General features: G+C 38.6%; 1 protein-coding gene across 5 annotated transcripts in view; it reads right to left on the reverse strand.

Moving 5' to 3' along the window:
- Window positions 1–20,607, reverse strand: part of apba2b (amyloid beta (A4) precursor protein-binding, family A, member 2b) — an 84,190-nt gene that overhangs the window by 52,174 nt on the left and 11,409 nt on the right. For 4 of the 5 annotated variants that reach the window (XM_056747673.1, XM_056747665.1, XM_056747637.1 and 1 more), the window contains exon 2: window positions 16,076–16,114. The exons of the other annotated variant lie outside the window; for it this stretch is intronic. The gene's annotated coding sequence lies outside the window, so the exon portion shown is untranslated. The remainder of the gene's footprint in view (window positions 1–16,075; window positions 16,115–20,607) is intronic. 5 annotated transcript variants of the gene reach the window in all.

The following is a 20,607-nucleotide window of genomic DNA, read 5'->3' on the forward strand; positions in this document are numbered from 1 at the left end:
CTTCTGTCCCTATGTGTGTGTGTGTGTGTGTGTGTATGGTGTGTTAGTGTGTGTGTGTAATTGCGTGTATGTTATTTGATGTATTGCTTATAGTTAGCTTATAGTGCAAGAGAAATATGACAATCGGACCATCCCAGCTCAGATCACTACATCCCCAACCAAGAGCAGAGACGTACTATTTGTCTTATTAATGCTGAAGTTACAATATTTGGTATTAAATGCTAAACTAAAATCACATGTCACCAGTTTGAGTGCAGCTATGACACGTCAGAGGGGATCTGGCCCTCCCGGTTGAGCCTGGTTTCTCCCGAGGTTTTTTTCTCCATTAATCAATCATTGGAGTTTGGGTTCCTCGCCACAGCAGGACAGTGTTGGCCTGCTCACCGGGAGACTGCATTCATTCATTTATTTATTTATAAATTAGATATTATTTATTAGAATGATCTTACTCGTTGTATAAACACCATGCACTGTGCTGTGTTCTAACTTATCTGTTTTTCCTGTTTGCCCCTGTAAAGCTGCTTTGAAACAATACACATTGTGAAAAGCGCTATATAAATAAACTTGAATTGAATTGAGTTAACATCTTCATGTACAGCTGCTCTGTAACAATGAAAATTGTAAAAGCGCTCTATAAATAAAAGCTGAGTTTAGTTTATTTGCTGGATTCCTGCTATTTTAAACCGCCACTAGACCAGAGCCTGCCCTTCAAATCACCAAGGCAACACTCTTGTGTTTGAGCCCACCGGCAGCATTTACAGCTTTGAATAAAAATGAGCTTGTGGGCATCATAGTGGTGGGTCATAACAAGATCCAAATGCACACTTACAATAATGCCCAGACTGGGAATGAGACTGGAACATAACACAATAACAGTTCTTAAAGCGATATTGCACGGTAAAATTCTGTCATATTTATTTACCTTCAAAGTGTTCCAAACATATATACTTAACAACAGAACAACAAAGGAAATAATTTGAACAATCTTCACAATCAGTTAATGGTGACCACTTAAAGGCCAAAAAAATGCTACACAAATAGTTCCAGGTCTTCTAAATTCATGCAACAAATTAAAATTATGAAATAATTTTCCCTGCATTGAGGCTTTGAAATGACCTCTGGATCTGCATTTACATAAAAATAGCTCAATGGGGTAGTACACGATATTTGACATCATTGATACCAAACGGTTTTCACATAAACCATGTATGAAATGTCTTTATGAGAATTCATTTTTTATTTGATCTCTATTAAGCTTGACAAACATGCTTACTATCAACCGTCATTTGATTGGAAAATGTGAACATTAAAGATAATTTTGTTTTCCAAAGATATAAATACAAGACTGCCGTTTTAAAACAACATGACTATACAGTAAATAAAAATTTAATATTTGTATTAGGCAGAACTATTCCTTTAACAGCTAATTCAAAACAGTGTTAGAGCTTTTAATTATAATCAATGCATGAATTTAATAATATCATAATTACAAAATAACGCCATTTCAATCTGTTCTTACAAATAATATAGGAAGAACCTGCATAAACAAGGAAAAAGTGCAGAGAGAATATTCAGGCAGAAGTGGGTTAGCATATTATAGTTATAATTAAAGCCTCAAGGGTAACGTGTGAATGAAATAGCAGTGTGAAGGAGTTCACATTTACTTTCCTGCTCTCTCTCTTTCTCTCTCTCTCTCTGTATGTCCTCCGAAAGCCCACAAGCAAATCACCTGCTATTAATTGTCCTTACACTTGCCTGCCGGTTCTGTCTGGATATTTGAATGAGTAAATGAGTAAAATATGGGGACATTTTTATTTGATGGTAAAGTATCCCTTTAATGACATCATACACTTCCTGGAATGGGCTTCAAACATTTGTGAAAAAATGATAACCAATGCTTTTACAGCATAGTTTTAAATGTTCCAAATAACGGCTAGCGTGGTTTACCAGAAACAAGAAGAAACAATCACACCTTTTGTACTAAGGAAATATTTCATAATTTCTGAAAAAATATTTTCAGAATATATGACTATGTCAGACTTTGTACTTCCGCTCAATTTCATTTCGCTTCTGTACTCAGTCTGATAAAGCAAACCATCTCCCCGTTTATCTCCGGCTCCATACCAGCCGACCAACCAGTGAACAGAGAGTGCTGAGAGCCGTGATTTAGATGCTAAATTTAAGATTGTATTAAGGGAAATCCAAAACGACAGCGGACATGGAGACACAGGATGCTATTCACTTTGTTGTGGAGAATATTCCCGGGTTTTGGCCAACTGAAGCCTGAACAAGAAGTGTGTTTGGTTCACATTTTGAAGGGAGGTGATGCTTGTCAATTAAGCCCTTCCAGTCTCTGTCTACGAAGCAAGCGAAGTAGCAGAGTTTGGTATTACCAGGCTAGTAAGCACCTACCTACTGTATAAACCCCCCACAACACCCTAGCAACTACCAATCGCACCCTGGATTGTCATGATCCTGCGTCTCCTTGTCATGATTTTCAGGTCTTGTGGCAGGATCATGACATACCCATGTGTTCTATGTGGAAAAAGGCAATGTAATGCCACGCTCTCTCTCCGGTGTCGCGTCCTCTAGCCCCGCCCCTTGTTGTCCGTTAGCGTCCCATTAGGGTTTTATCCCGTTCACCTGTTCAGCCTGTGCCCATTAGTGTTTGAATCTTGTCACCTGCCCGTCACTGTCCCTGATCAATCTTCCCTTGTTAAGGTTCCCTTTATCTAGTCCTAATTCCCTTCGTCCTGTGTTGGTTCATTGTTTGTTAATGCCATTGTTACACCCCGTTCGTGTCTCCTGTTGAAGTCTGTATTCCTGTTAAAGACTGTATTCCTGTTTGAACTTTCCCTTATTCGTGTTTTGTTTTATTATTAAGAATCCCTGTTTTTCCCCATTGTGGGTTTTGTTTTATGCTTTAGTTTAAGAAAAGTATTGTGTTGTTATATAGCTGTCTGCATCTGGGTTCTCTATCCATTTCACGACACTGGATACTGCACACAAACTGTCAAGAAACCACCTACAAAATTTAGCATCAATGCAGCGAGTTATACATGGAGTTTTACATGTCAGATTGATTACCATAGTTTTATTACAAATATTAAGGGTAAACTACAGATACTGTAGTGAGCCAATGGCAAATTTGTGGTTAGTGTTGTTATACTAAAAATACTGTAGTTCTTCATCAACCAAGGGTGAGGCAGAAAAATAATTTTAGCTCAACTAAAACGTGTTGTTGTTTAAGTTTAATGTTATCCAGGTAAATCATTCTCACAAATATCTACAAACACACATGGCCTCACTATAATCTTGCCACCCATAAGCAGCACACTTCTCAGGTAATGTGGAAAACAGTGGTTAGAAGTTGTGTGTGGCATGTACTGTGCATTTCTCTCTCTGATCGGAGAAAAACACCTGCTGAGCATCTGGATCACTCCCTCTCATGAGCAAAACTGACCAGAGGGCAGCGATCCCGCCTGCTCTCGCCCAGTTTGCACTGCCATGCCTGTGAGCACAAAGGATAGTGGGATGCCACAGATGGCGACAGGAGGAGCTAAGAGCAAAAGAAAGGATGAAAGGTGTGGAAAGAATTCCTGGCGGATTGAGTGAGTGATACACATATTTAACCTATTCTTTGATTTCGCAAACCCTGCGAAATCAATCAAAAGCTAGCAAAAATACATGTAAAGAGCAATTTAACAGGTTTGCACCCCTCTCACTCTTTCACCTTCTACCTCACCCCGATACACAATCACACACACACACAAATTGGACAAAGCTGCCACTGCTTGCCTCCTGTCAGCCATCTGCGTTGTAGCAGCTGCTGGGAGCTTTCAGGCTCTTTAATGCCTCCAGAGCAACAGAGAGAGAGAATGAGAGAGAGAAGATTGACAAAAGGAAAGAGAGAAGGAAAACGAGCAAGAAAATGGAAAACTGGGCTAAATGAGTTGGTGTTAAGCAGAAAAAACAAGAGAAATGAGTTCTCTTCCCGAATATCCCTCATTCTCTGCATTTATGCAATCAAAACACAAGCCAAGCCACAAAATGAAGCATTTGTCACCATTAGCAGCAGTATTACGCTCAATTTGCAAGAATCTATATTTAGTCTATGTGAATGTTCTTCTTACAGGCTCCAACATGTATTGTGATGTATTTCGCTAAGAAGGCAATAACACTACATCTTAAAGAATATTATTTGTTCCAGGTGACACACTGAACCATACAGTTCCACTTGCTATTACAACTGAAGTTGGATAGTTTTGACAAGTAAAATCAATCCATCTCAACCATGACAACTTTGTCATGATGCAGCATCAATGTCCCCAGATAAATGATCGACATGACCTTTACTAGACCTGTGATGTATAAGTCATAATGACACTAGTGCCTGCTGCTGAATACAGATTTCTGTATTCTCTTAATATGTCAGCATCTCTTATGTATCAGCAGTAATAAGAAAATCTGAAAAATTATATTTGATCCACCTATTTAGCAGTAATGTCCAAACATAATATTCAAAAAACATTATGACATTTTGTCTAAATATGACTATAATTTCTCATTATAACATATCAGGCAAATGCTAGATTGAACTGGGAACACATAGGATACTTTGAGAAATGGTTTTGTGTCCATACAATTAAAGTCAATAGAGGACAATATTGTTTGGTTACCAAAATTCTTTAAACTATCTTCTACTGTGCTGTGCAGAAGAAAGAAAGTCGAACAGGTTTGGAATGACATGAGGGTGAGTGAACAATCCCTTTAAAACCATTGTTTCAAATCATAAAGGGATTTTTGGACTCACAAAGCCCAAATCATGTTAATATGCACACAACTTTGTAATAGACATTTTATGTTTATCAATGTGTTCCATGTGGAAAATATTTTTAAAGTTAAAATATATAAGAAAGAAAAGAAAAAATGAGGATAAAAAATGTCCATACGCCAACAAAAAAAGAGAACACACACACACACACACTGCCAACCTACTACCTTCAGAACTGCCTCTAGACAAACACAACCGTAGAATTGGAGCATCAACAACAAATGAACTTTTAATTTGCCAAAGAGGGAAAAAAACTGAGATGATTAAAAGCAGACTTACGTGATTTGTGGTTTAGGGACAGGTCAGCGCTCAAGGTGATAAGGTGTTTGATAAATGAAGGCTAAGAAGGAAATGGCGACTGGAGAGTAGGGTTGCAATGTGTATGGGTGCTACGGTAGCATTGCGATGCTAAAGCTTCAAAATACCCGCGATGCCTCTCTATTTTTGAAACAGTAGAATTGTAGTACCGTAGTTAATGTTGCATATTCGCATTAATATTCATTTGAACACTTACATCTGCCTTTTTATCTCTTAAATTAATGTGTTTTTTGAATGACTCAGACGAGATAATGATTCAAATTAGCATTTTGAAAAAGTTACATTTACATTTATGCATTTGGCAGACACTTTTATCCAAAGCAACTTACATTGCTTTATCCTATACATTTTACATAGGTATTTGCAAGCCCCTGGGATCAAACCCACAACCTTGCGTTGTTAACACAATGCTCTTACCACTGAGCTACAGGAAAGCTGAAGAGTTGGTTAAAGCCCCCATTTTTTCCCTGTTTTCGAAGCTTTGATAGTGTTTTTGGGTCTTCAACAATGGATGTTCATGTTTCTAGTTTCAAAAAACACTTTATATTTAACATATTTCAAGTCTATCTGTAATTAATAAGCTTTGGCTTTTAGCGATGAACTGTAACAATGGCGTCAACTTCACTTCATCAGTTAAAAACATGCGGATCCTTGAAGTGTAACAGAGGTCTGCTAATGCATGTGCAAACGTCAATCTTTGTAGATATCGATTTTTTTCTAGAGTAGAGGGCTGTAGTCCGACCCAGCCCTTCTCTGTAGTCCTTGAAAAGCAAGTTCTGTTAAAGACAATATCTCGCTTGGCACTGAACTTTGAGCTTTTTTTTTTGCAGGTATTATTTATGCTCTATCAGCAACTTTTGTCCCACATTTGAATTAGTTCCCACATGAAAAATGTATTTTGTGTACTTTAGTATTTACTACTGTAAACTACTAAAACTAATAGACACTAGTGCTTTTGAGCCTTACCATAGTAAATATTTAAGTTTACTAGGCCTACAGTTTGCTACAATTTATCCAATTACTACAGTGAATACAACAACTTATTCTAGTGCAAAGTATAATAAAGTTTACTATAGTAAATACAAAATGTTTCATCTAAATCTGTGTTTTTTGTAGCGATTTGAATTATGAAAATTACACAGAATCGTGATACTACTTGGTATCGAGATACTTCAGCTGAAATAGTATCCTAAAACATGTTTATGGTACCGTGACAACCCTACTGGAGAGTTGCCCTCACATGTTGCAATAGGTTGGTTTCACGTGACGTCACGCTGCTGGATCGCGAGAGCGCGAAATTCAGATTTAGGGCAGGAAGTGAAATAGCTGAGGATCTGCCAGTGTCGTCTGAAAAAATGCCAATGTTTTGTGTAGTTTACGGCTGCTCCAATCGTTCAAACCGAGAAAAGGGAAAGGGATTTTACAGAGTACCAAAGACTGTCACTCATAAAGGTGAGAAATGTAAAAAGCTCACAGAACAACGCCGTAGAAAGTGGATTTTTAACATATGTCTGCGGTCGGGAGGAGCAGAGTCTGTTAATGCCCATGTCTGCAGCGACCACTTCGTTGGAGGTATGTTAGCTAGACAACTTATTTTTTTGTGTCTGTGTTTATATAGCATTAGGTTGTCATTAAATGCTCATTTACTTAGTAATGATTATTAAGTTACCGGTAGTCTAATATGGACCAGAAAATGTTATATGTTGTATTGTATGTTTGCAAAAATGTTGTAAAAAAAGATTACTTCACATAATTCATATTAACTAAAATCAACCTGTGTAATTGGACCAGAAAACTTGCATGTTTGTAAAAGGGTTGTTAAAAAGATAACTTAACAACAATTCATATGATTCAATGATATGGGAGTAGTAGTAACTGAGCCCCGACATGTATCAGTCTGTTAATATGTTTTCAACAAGTGTAATACTTTTATCCAATAGTGACTAGTGGATAAAAGTTTTCAAGGTTCCACTATCATGTCATGTCTTATTCCTGTCTCGAGTGGAGCCATGGCATTGCCTGACGGTTTTTTGTGGGAAAGACACAGTTCTTTCTCGTGTCTCGTCTTTGGCCCCACCCCTCTCACTCCTCGTCAGCTTTCCCTGAGTGCTTAATCCCCAACACCTGTTTCTTGTTAATTATCCTGTGTTTGTTCCCTATAAAGAGTCCTCATGTTTCATTGTCCTGTGCTCGTTCATTGTATATGACCTGGTCCTCGCCTGAACTGTTTATCAAACCTTGTATCTCTGTTTCATGCCCTCGTCTTGCCTTGTTCCTGTTTCCGGTGTCTAGTAAGTCTTAGTTTAGTGTTTGTTCCCAGTGTTTGTTTTCTTAGTTTAGTTAGTCCGTGTTCTTGGTTTTTGTTAAAGGTATTCTGTCTTGTTTTCCCCATACTGGGTTTTGTTTAGCCTTTTTTGTAGTCCTTGTTTAATGTTAATTAATACCCCTGTCCTGTCTGCCTTGCAATTGGGTTCCCATGCCAGGCCCGAGATTCATGACAGAATGACCGAGCCAAAGTCGAACCCAGCAGGCAGAGAAGCGAGACGCGCAAGTCAGGCCCGTCGCCTGTGCAATGTTCGTCAGGGATACGGCGACGTGCTTGACTTCGCGGATCGCGTCTTCGAGACTGCAGGGGAGATGGTCCATGATGAGCAGGAACAGATGGTCCTGTTCAATGGCGGCCTCAACCCTCAATCCTCAAAATCCTCTGACGCGGGAGGAAATGCAGACGCTGAGACCGCTGGGCTTCACCGAACTGATCAGGTACGGCATGAAACGGCCGAAGCCCAGGGTCTCAGTTGAGTCCTGCTCTCCTTCTCTGCTGGCTGTCATCCCCGAGGGTCATTCCCTACAAATAGGGGTCATTGGCCTCTCCCCATCCTCTGCAGCCTCTTCACCACCACCAACTGGTCTCCGTGGCAAGCGGGGGAGGAGAACATCTTCGGGGTCCTCCTCGGAGGCTTCCAACCCTGAGCCAGCTGTGCCCTTCACCTCTTTTCTTCACCCGACCACCAGACGGGTGGCTTAGCTGAAAAAGAAGAGGCAACGGAGGGCAGCCGGGAACCAGGGGGTCCCGAGTCCGGAAGTCCCGAGTCCGGAGGTGTCAAGCCCCAAATATTTTTTGGGGGGGCCCAGTGGGGATGTGACGGTCCGAGCGGCAAGCCCGGCCGCAAATTCTCACCAGCAACCTGCACCAAGCCTGGTAATCTTGTCTCATACAACAGTATTGAAATAACAGCAATTTCACACAGCCCACTTTCAAGAGTGCCTGGATCCTTTCATTAAACATATGAGTTTGTAACTTGCTGTTATATCAATACTGTTGTATGAGACAAGAAAGTTGTACGCCTCCAGACTTTTATATGCCTTCATTTGCTGTCTGGTGTAGTACGATGTCTGAAGGACCAGATAGTTGGTGATGTCAACAGCCTCCACTGTCGGCAAATCTTCAAGTTCGACCGAAAACTCACTCATCTTCATGAGGAACGGGTCACGTCCAATATATCTGTTTACTAACTCCTTGTATCTATTTCTTGAAACTGGTTCTAAATTCATACAATACTGACTCTCTGCAACGGTTTCCTCCATAGACGTATTCTCCATGTTTACTTCCTGCCCTCCATCTGAAATCGCCCCACCTTCGTGCGTCATCATAATCATGTGACTGAAACCCAGCTATACTCTGTAGAGAAAAATGAATAAGCTCCACCCAATGCAATGACAGCTTTTCCTCAAGTCATCATTTATTCATGAGGCTAGAAATGACACAAACACACAATGCTGATGAATTTCTGTGTGTTGAGAGTATCTTGTCTGAGGACACACACGTCCCCGGTGAAGAAGGATCAGTCTGTACAGACCCTGTTTGCCTCACAATCATCTTCCTGCCTTCCATATCAACTCAGCAGAGGCGTTCTGTGCTGTGTTTATTGTGTGTGTCTGTGTGTGTGTGCATACTGAGCTGAAGCCCTGCTATATTCCGTTTATCCTTTTACACAAAGAAGAAAGAAGCCTTGGGATATATACTGCTACCATGCAGTAATGTGCAGCTGTTAAAGAGGTTAACATTCGACTCTGTTCAGCTCTCTGCCCTGAGAAGCAGACCCTGACAGAGTCAGGCGTGCCTCAGGGGACCATGAAAGAAAAAAGAAACGATGCAGACAAATAGAGCACAATAACCTTTGCTGCATAACACCACCATCTCCACACTTCTTTATATGTCGCCCAGAGTTGCACAGCACAGCAGGACACAGTGTACCTCCTCAAATTTCTCACCTCTGTGAAATAACAGCCAAAAAAGTCACTTCTAAAAGAAACACAAAAGCTATGGAAATGAGTTCAGAAATGGAGGGGTGTAGGAGAAACACATGAACATCTACAGTAATACACCTTTAAATAAAGAACCTTTTCTAATGAGAAATACGTCAATACAAGAAATAAATGTGCACTTGTCAAGTCATTTCATAGACTCTTTAAGGGATCAGTTGAGGTAGGAATAGCTCCTTAAGGTAACAACTACATTTTCACTTTTAATATAATGTGAGGAGATAAAGGTGATCTGTGAGTTTCTGGTTCCCCCATTACACAAACGTCTGTCTAAAACTGCAATGGCTAGCTCGGGAGTTTTTCAGAAGACAGATCATATTTCTCAAATTGTGCTTTTTCTCTTTCTTGTGTATTATTTTTACAGCCCAGCATGCCTCAGGGTTGAAGGCAGATCAAACTAGCTGAGTCATATACGACTTTGGAGAAAAGCAGGTCAGAGTCAACTAAACAGAGTGACTGACCATTATGGAAAGGCTTGAATCTTATGTCATTAAACCACATCACATGGCACAATCAAACAATCACGTACGACTCATGTGGATCTTTGGCATGCTGTGTGATCTACATGACTGGTCCAAAATGACTTCCCACAGAGAGCGATGTTCTCTTATCTACTCAAGAAGGCTGTGCATTTGGATTACAATGACAGAAGCTTACTGTACATCACAATGTCCATACATCTGGAGAACATCTACACTTCATCCATTAACTTCAACTCAGTCTGAATTTTCAAGAGAAAGCAGCAATTCATATACAGTGGTACATTGGTCACAGGAAAAAGTGACCAATTACAGTAGTTTTCAAGTTATACTTATAGTATATACTGCCTAAAATTGCTTTATTTCAAATGATCATTTCTAGATATATTGTGGCCATTCCAGTCCAGTGTCTGTTAAATTTAAAAATCAAACCTCAGGAGTGACAAAGTCATTCAACAGCAATGTGAAAGACTGATAGCGTGACAAGACACATGAAAACTGTGAAAAAATCAAGGTTATCCCATAAAAAGATAATATCACATTAATACGTTTTTCAAAATACATGTGGGTCAAGGACGTTAAGATGTCCTTATCAAAAGACATTAACAAAAGTGATTTAATGTCCATAGAACGCACATTAAATGTTAGTTTCTCTCCATGCGCTGAAAAAAAAAAAAAAAGTCACTAATGACTTGCTAACAGCTTCTGATTCTGGCTCTATGTCCCTTTTCGTTCTCTTGGCCCTTAGCTCAGTCTTCAATACCCTTGACCATACATTGCTACTTCACCATCTTGAATCTGTACTTGGCTTGTCAGAGACAGTTCTTGACTGGTTCAGGTCTTATCTTACTGAAGGAAAGATCTAAGGTTGGTCTTATATATACTGGTGTCCCACAGGGGTCAGGATTGGGTCCTTTACTCTTCAGCACGTTAATATATCCACTAGGTGAACTACTAAGATCTCTTAACCTTAATTATAATGTTTATGTTGATGACTCACAGATTTATATTCATTCAAGACCAGGTCAAGGTCACAGGTTTCGGATCTATCTAACTGTGTCGATGTGATCAAGAACTGGATGTCTGATCATTTTCTGTCTCTAAATGGCTCCAAAACTGAAGTTATGCTCATTGGCTCTCCCCATTAGCTGTGAAATGCAGGCACTATAACTTTATCAATCGATGGTGCCGCCTTGTAGTTTCAAAGCAAACAAAAACATCTTGGAGTCATTTTTGATGCTTCGCTGTCATTTGAGCATTTTATTCAGAATACGGATAAGACATCCTTTTTCCATCTGAGAAATATAGCTTGTTTACGTCCTATGTTGTCCAGTTGCTAAGAGGTTGATAAATTGTTATTATTTTTCACATATTGACTATTGTAATGGTCTCCTTGCTGGAGTATGTAAAAAATCCATTAGCAAACTACAATATGTACAAAACTCGGCTGCTAGAATTCTGTCTTGGGGTAGGTCTGGTGATCATATTTATCCTGATTTGGAGTCTTTACACCGGCTTCCTGTCAGATACTGTATTGATTTTAAAATCCTTATGTTAACATTTAAAGCTTTCCATGACCTGGCTCCTCAGTTCCTGTATGATCTATTATTGTCTTACACACCATGTTGAAATTTGCCCTCTTCTCAATGTGTTTTTTTAGTGGTTCCCAAGACACGGCTTCACTCCATGGGTGATAGAGCATTCTCATATCACCAAGTGTTCTCATGGCCTCCAGAATTGATCCTGAATGCATTCAGAAGCATGTGTGCAGTGGCCGCATTTCCTCAAAACCTAGGTCTGTTTCCACGAAACTGAATGAATGCAAGAACATGCACAAAGATTTACAGATAACAAACCCACCTTCATATCGTTTAAAATTTACTTTTTAAAGCTCTAATTCTGCAGCATAAGGGCTATTCCAAAAAACATCTACTAAACCATCTGCCATTTATACTGTGTTTGACAATCGCTTCAAACCCACAGCCAGATGTTGTCAATAAAAACCACCAACGACAATGTTAATCGGGTACGAGTCTAAAACATAGGCAATATATTATTAACAGCAATTTAATATTAAATTAACAGCAAACAGGATTAAATATAAAACATGTGTTACCTTGTATCGGCGAGGTTGAAGCCATCCAAATGAAAACACAGGTAATCAAAAAAACGTATAGATATTTAGTGCAATAACCAGCGACTGCGCAAGATTGGGACATGGTGTTCATTTTTTTATTTTCAAATTTTATTGTCAAATTCAAATTAACAAATATTATTAATCTTGCAATATTTATACATCTGGCTTGGGCAGATCAGATTGCTTTGTGACTGTTAAAAAACAATAATTGCCATTTTATAGCCATATGTCGATAATAAAGACCTCCCTTCTACCCCTTCCCTTACCATACACTTCAATATAAACTTTTTTTATAATTTATTCATTTTGTTGAAAATAAATGCCTTTATGATCTAAAATGTGATGTAAAAGTGTAGACAAGATATAAGGTGGATTGGAACCTGCAGCGCAATAGTGTCAAAGTTACAGGTCACGCCTCTTACTCACTACACAAATGAAGCTGTTGGCGAGTAAATGTTGCCTTTTCACTTTTCATAAATGCTTCCGAAGTCCATGCTAAATACACAAGGGCTGTCTAAAATATATAATAATCTTTAATGAGCATCAATATTTACATTTTGTTTCCACTGTTTTGTCTGAATGTTAGGGTATTGCAACTGCCATACTCTGCCATACGCAAACGCCACCCCTGCATGTGTGACAGCAAGGCAACATAAATATATTCCACTTCTTTCCCCAAATGCGGATTAGGGACCTATCATCACTGCGGGGAGCGTATCATCAGATGTTTTTCATTGCTCTTCTTCATTAAATACCCAGATCTGCTTATTCCACATCCTTTCAGAGCCATTTAAATACTTTTTATATGAAAAAAACAGACTGTAACTGGTCTAAGCACATTTCATCCGTCAGACTGGTGTCTAACTGCGACCAACATGGCTGATGCCTTCCTGAGTGTTCTGTCAGTTTAATGCTGATGGATGGAAACCATTGGAAGGAAGTTTACGAGTCTCAGCTCAGATCTGAGGTTGGATCACAACACTATTTCGCCCTTCCAGTGCGTATTGCAGGAGAGCTGAATGCCATAAGCAATACGAGCACAGCCGGAATTGAATCCCTTCTCTCTGCATCCGCTAATCCTCTTTTGCACTTGATCAATCATGAGCCTGGCCAAAAGCAATCAGAACATACCGCAAAGAAACTGAAAAGAGAGAGCAAAAACGTGTCCGACCAACCACAATGCCCCTTGAGGATGCTTCAGTCACAACCAGTTTGTGCCGGTTGTAATAGGGCTTGTTGTAGGCATGTTGAACAGATGTTTATGTAAGTAAATAGCAATGCAATAGCAAAAACAGTGGATTTAAGCGACAGTCTTTCTTTTCCCACTCAATTTTTAAAGCTAAACCACAATCTACAGTCAACCTCTGTTATCGCATTGTCATTTTTCAATGAAAGTCTTTCAAGAAACAGCCTGCCTGTTACCATTTTCAATTCCCATCCTTTAAAACAAGGCACGAGACAGCACAGCAGGAAGCAACCAGCAGCCTTTTTTATTTCTGACTTCATCTGTATGCAAATTCTTCCATTATTGCTTGATTTGTAATACGGAAAGACAGTAATACATTTTAACAAATGAAACAATTCCAGACCCATTGACATTGTGCTCTGCATGAAGTACAAAGACAAAAACATTTTACAATCACCAATGCACAAGAACTGAAAACTTTCCACATTGCAAATTATGTCAGGAGAAACAAAATTAAAACATAATTTAGATTTATCATGTTTTACATCCTATGTGGTATATACAGTATAGCTACAACATCCTAACAATTACAAACAAAGATTAGCAGATATATAAATCACAGAAATATCAATTGCGTTCATGAACAATGACAGAGATGTCAGTCCATGGCTGTCCTGATTTTAAAAAATAAATGTTTGTGTTATTTTATGTGATGAACATATAGGCACATTTGTTTGTGCCACCCGTTGACCGTAAAAAAATGACGAACCATCTTACACACTGTCTACACCAGATGCGAGTGTCACATCATAATGGGTTCTATTGTTATTTTTCAAGTAGAACTGCAACAACCCTAACTTTCACGGCTGTTACTCTGAGGGGTTCTACTGAATTTTCGAGCTGTACCGATAAAACTTGTACTCCTTCATAAACAACCACTCATCAAATGTCTTCTTGTATTTTATTCATCTCACCCTTGCATATATTGACACGCAAAAGACACATTAATGCCCCCAAACATTCCAAAGGACGACCAATCCTCACACATAGTGCTATCGTCATATAGACGAGAAGTAGCACTACCGATCAGGACCATAGACCAATCTTAAGAATGACTAGTATAGAAGTAGCACAGCAATAGCATCAGTAACTTAGAATTAACAATGCTACAGCATTATCAAATAGGAACGGAAAAAACATCCTTTCCATATACAAATCAACTGAATAAATAAGACAAAGCATACTCACAATTGAGCGACAACTCAAAGAGTTTTTAAAAATAGGATTTCAGATACACTCAATGGTAGCACGAGGTCAACCATAGGCAATATCCCAATTCGGAGGCTACGTGCTTTGAAGGCTGTCTTATAAGACCCATTGTGTCACAGCAGCGTGACTGAAGGCTGGTAAGACTGTCCCGATTCAAAGGTTGCTTCCAAAGCAACCCCAAAATTTTGTTAAATAAAAGTATGTATTTCACAAAAAACGTCAATTTTAGTGTTTTAATATTATATATGATGTTGTTAATTAACATTATCGGTGCATTGTTGTTTTAAATTTATAAGGTTGGTTGATTTAATATACTGTTGGGCTGCTTTTATCTATATAAACGTGTCATATTCTCTAAAATAAAATATTAATTTTCTGGCTCCATATTTGTTTAAACAAGTCAGAAACGTCTCTGGTGTGTCCTGCTGCTGTCACCACGCAACCTCAGCAGGTGACGCAATTAGGAAATCCTCTGCAAGGCTATCGAGCAGTTCCATTTAAAGCTTGAGCAGTTCAGTTTTTATGTTGAAATGTACCTGTCTGTAAACCATGTCCAACATACAAGCCCAATTTCATTCTCAATGCATGTTTCTGACCCCCTTTCTCTCACATGACAAGTCTGAGAAACTGATTTAAACAGAGGTCACGGTCGGGATATTGTTTAAAGATTACAAGAAAAGTCATGATAAAATGACATTTCCATAAATAAATGTTCAGTTGACACCAGCAGCTGATCGACACAACAGAAGACTGATCTACCCACCTGCCTTCACAAAGAGCTTTCCCAGCCTGACCCCTCCCACCACTGTTGAGTTAATAAGCCCCCGTCTCTACCCTGTTCAAAACCCAACAGTCCATCAAAACCATAGTGCTAAATACAGGTACAATTCCTCCACATATTCTTAAAATATGGCTGTTAAAAGCAATAAGAATGAAAACATGAGGAAGGATAAAGCTGAAGTCTGTTATAGGTGACACTTAGGAGACAGGAGCAGCCATTCAGCTCTATGATATTTCCTCGAACCCAACGCATCTTCACAGACATTTCCTTCCCCCACAAACATCAACATTGGTTCTCTGAGCATAGATTGCATAGATTAGCATGTGCTGGCGATGTGGAGAACCTCCCCCACCAGTCCTTATTGAATCCATACACACCTTATTATATAAAGCACATGGACAGAACATATGTGGGTTTTATGATCAAATAGAAGGAAGCCGACAGAAATTTACAAACACAGAACTCAAGATTCACATTGAATTTAAACATTCACGTGTGCTGTCATGATAGTTAAATGTTTAGTAAATAATTTGCATATTTTCGATACCAATTAGATAGTATTCTGAGCTTGGACAGATTGTATCATAATTTCACAGAATTCTGAACATTTATTACACATTTAGCACATGAGATGTGGAAACCGTGTGCAGCTTCTGTAAAAAGCGTGGATATGAGGCACAAAAGAGAGCCATGTGAGTTGATGTCTGTTTGTGCTTAGAGTATTCTCATTTTAACAGAGACTTACAGATTATTGCATGGTGAAGTTTCTCTCTCAGGAATGAAACTACAAGAGAAAAACAAAAAGATTGATGACAACATTAATCTAGGAGGTTTACACAGAATGTTAAGTATTTTGTTGAGAAATAGTATAATTATAATGCAGCATCTAATGTGAGAAACACTGCTTCATTAATACAAAATCAAATCGCACATTTCTCTCGCATTTCTTCATTCACGTACTTGCAAACAGACAAACAAACACACACATTGAGTGGTTACATCATGCAAGATAGAGGACAGGTACAAGTTAGATAGACAGATGTAAGTAACAAATAGCGTTCAAATGGAAACCGTAGGATTTTTTCATTGGCCTCTCACACATTGACTCTGCTTGGAGCAGAGAGTTGATTTGCGTGCCGTGATTACTGAGCATCAGCTCACAAAGAGCCTGATTCAATCAGCAGCGCCGCTCCTCTGGCACACTGCGAGAAAGAGAGACGGAGGAGGAGAAGGGGGAGTGTCCCGTCCGACACAGAGAGAGGAAGAAGCAAGTGATGCCGAGAAGACTCTCTCACACTCTCTCGTTTTTTCTTTTACTCCTGACAGCGTCACTTGTTCTCCTGTGGGGGTGCTGCTACGCGAGCAGATGTTTTCCATTAGATAAGGCTGATAATGACACCACAGATGTCCCCCACAGACTTTGGTGACTTTGCCAGTTATTTGTAAACCTAATTGTAGATCTGTCCTATAAATTTGTCCATTTCCTAAGAGACGTACGTCTTCGACACGGACCGAGTCAAAGAAAAATAAAATTTCACACTGTCAAGCCCTTTTTTATACTTCTGTCCCAATCACAATGAGAAGAAGATTCCCATCAGCTGCAATCAACTGGAGACGACAAACAGGAGAACATCTCTATTTAAACAGCACAGCAGAAGATCGCAAGGAAATCATTTATCTGAGGCTTTCAGGATTTATGAATAATGTAATTGTTCAAGAAAACAGTAATGAAACTATTGTCTTGCTGGGAAACTGCGTTCCTTACAATTCAATGCAACAGCTTCTGGTAAACCACAGTAATCAGTGACGCAGGAGGATTAAACTCCATGGACAGCTGGAAAAAATACTGAGAAAAACACAAATATACTGAGATTTTTTTACTCACTCTCATGTCAGTCCACACCTGCATGGCTTTATTCATGGAACAACAAAGGAGTTATTTGTACTTCAATGTTCAAGCTTTTATTTTGATAAACGATAAGTGATAAGTGAATCCCAAAAACAGTTGTTAAGTATGATTTCAGTGACTGCAATCATAGCATTAGGAGATAGCAATACGGTTCAAAAGGTCAGACTACTCTTTTCAATGCTTTGGAACTACTTTTTGGAGTTTGATGGTCGAACGATATTCTGAAGAACATTGGTAACCAAACAATGCCAGAACCCATTGACTTGCATTGATTTTGTGTCCATACTATAGAAGTGGATAGGTACCGCTGTTGTTCTGTTATCAACATTATTCAAAATATCTTCTGTTGTGTTCTGCTGAAGAAAGTAAGTCATACAGGGTTGAAATGAAAAGAGGTGAGTAAAATGAACTCAAACTATTCTGCACAATTTGCTGTTCTACAAAAGATATGCATTCCGGTTTGGAGTAAATGATGACTCAATTCATTTTTGGGGTAAACTATTCATTTATAATTCACACACACACAATCTATTGGACTTACATCACCATCTTCCTCTTTCCCTCTCACAAAGCTGCACCCTCAAAACCATTTCGATGAAAGCTGCCATCTGGGGCGGAAGAAGAGTCTAATTTCCCATCCAAATCCTGTCAAATAGCAAGCCAGCTAAAATCCCTTCTCCACCCCTGCAGACCTCACGCTCGATGCCTTCTCGTCCATTATGAGCGCAGAAGGACAGGCACTAGTGTCAACGTAATGGGGAGGGGTGAGCTCTGAGAGAGATGCTCTCACTATCCGTCTATCATTGGCCTTTTATTACGAGGTTGGCATGTTTCTTGTCAGGACAGCATCAGATGACTGGCGATTAAATCAGATGAAAGCCCCCATAGCTCAGCTGCACTGTTACTGTAAATAACACAGACTAAAATGTCCCTTCTTCATCATCACAATAGCTTAACAATTAGGTAAAACAAATGTTTTAACCTTAATATCATAACATATTTATTTGAAAATATACCTATTTAACCTGAAATAACTGTTTTTATAGTATATTTTACAATTTAAACTCAATATTCAACAAGTGATCAAGAAAATACAATAAATCCATATAACTGCAAGCTGAAACCTTTTAGCTTAATATTTTACGTACCAAAGTTAAAAACGTTTTGTGGTTATAAAGGTTTCACACTGCACCAATGTCAAGATCAATAGACCTTTTACTGTGTGAATAAATGCATTTATATGACGCTTATATTCACTCACAGCAACAACAGTTGTTCTATAAAATAAAACTTTTGTGCAGATACAATTTCATACTGTCTCTAAAACATTTTTTTTTTAATTCTGAACAACTAGGACCACATTGCACTGTGTTTATCATCTCAATGCTACAGATTGGAGTAAACACATCCTATTTGTGTCTTGAAATGAGTGCTGCGTTTTCAGTGAAGAGTGAGTACAGTCTGACTCAGTCTCCCACGGGAGAAGATAGCTTTTCAAGGAGAGGTGGAAAACAATATGAGCGTCTTGGCAAAGGCTACTCATCAAACCAGATAATAGATGCACCTTTTATCACCTGACAGACATCATGGTGTTGATTTTATACAACGTGGCCTTCACAGTAAATAGCATTGGAAAGCCAACAGATAAATTGACGTACTAGTGTTGTGGCATTTGCAATATACAGAGCTTTATTACAAGCCCTTTCTTATCTGTTTGTACACAGTGTTGCTAAAGTATTATATCCTGCTGCACTACGTCCTCAGTGTTAACAGACTTGAACTTTGTTCTTCCTCTGCCAGTGTGTTTCAAACCTTGTTGTCACAATTTCCTTGATAATGCTTGCTGTACAGAATAATAAGTTATACCTGTGTATGTATACCTAAAAACAACCATAAGGCTCTCTTTGCAATACATAAATATCACAGTAAACCCACGTATTTCAGTAGAAAAAGTCAATGGAAAATGATCAAGTCTGTTTATTTTCTTACAAAAAACATATATACTTTTAAGCAGATAAATGTTGAGTACTTTATTCTCCCGTTGTTATTTGCTATCACTGTGCACATTTATATTGTGAAAGACGATGTTATTGCTGTGTGTCAATAATCCCGCTAAAGCTCGAGATGACTCCTGCTGAATCCTACTATAGCTCATTTGGATAAATATGATGATTATTCACACCAATTACAGCATGTCAGGGAAAGAGTTTAGAAACTCTGCCTCTGAAACACAGAGTCGCTGTCTGGGGTGCTGAAAATCACATTCACATCAAACCAACACAAAATATATATAAAATATAATACAGGACTAGCATTCTGCCATTATTTGAATTCTACCTCTACTATTTATGGGCACTCAGTTTTGGACAAATAGGTTTCTCACCTATAGATCGCCACTCCACAACATTACGTAGCCTAGCCACTGTGATGAACACAAAGTTCATTTGAAAGAACGCTTTTAAGGCAAGTTTATTTATATAGCACATTTCATACACAAGGGCAATTGAAAGTGTTTTACATAAAATGATTGACAGAGAGAAATAAGACGTGTCTCAAATACTTTAGATTTTAAGAAACATTAAAACAGAAATAAAATTAATTTAAAATGCGAGTTAAAACAGTTCTTGGCCACCATTGATTATAACAGTAGAAAAAAACTGCTTTGTAAATGTATTTGTTCTGTTGAACACAAAACAAAATATTTTGAAGAATGTAGGAAAGCAAAACCTTTGGGCCATTGTAAGTGTTCCTAGTATTTATGATAGTAAAATGATGGCAGAATTTTTATTTTGGGTCATCAGTCCCTTTAACTGAACATTACAGTTTTTAAACCATGGGTTACTAATGTGATGTTGTGTTGGCTAACTGATTCATCTCAATGTAGTGATAGTATAGCAAATATACTCAACACGGTTGCAGAAACACAGTCAACTTGCTTTTGACTGGAGCATTTACTAAATGGTTTGGCAAGGTTGCCAGATCTACATAACAAAACCAGGCCAATGGACGATCAAAACAATCCAAAAACTAGCACATTTATATAAATAAAATCATCCAACATTAAGATTGACAGCTGATGAAAAAATATTTCCACCTTTAACATACGAAACATATAAACCCACAGCGATGTATAACGGCAAACAGGAAATATGCAACCATATACATGAAGATATGACAAAACTTTTGGCTGATGGCATTGTAACCACATGGAATTTTACCAGCAACTTTTTTGTCGGTCAACAAATGATGGGACCATCAGACAGAGAAAAGTTCATACCACATTTTAAATAGTGGCTTGCCGTTTTCAAGGCAACCTCTAAACTAGGCAATCAGAAACATAATTTCCCTGTAAGTCATTTGCTTGTTTG

Source organism: Triplophysa dalaica, chromosome 1 (genome assembly GCF_015846415.1).
Source record: "Triplophysa dalaica isolate WHDGS20190420 chromosome 1, ASM1584641v1, whole genome shotgun sequence".
In the NCBI taxonomy this organism is placed as follows: domain Eukaryota; kingdom Metazoa; phylum Chordata; class Actinopteri; order Cypriniformes; family Nemacheilidae; genus Triplophysa; species Triplophysa dalaica.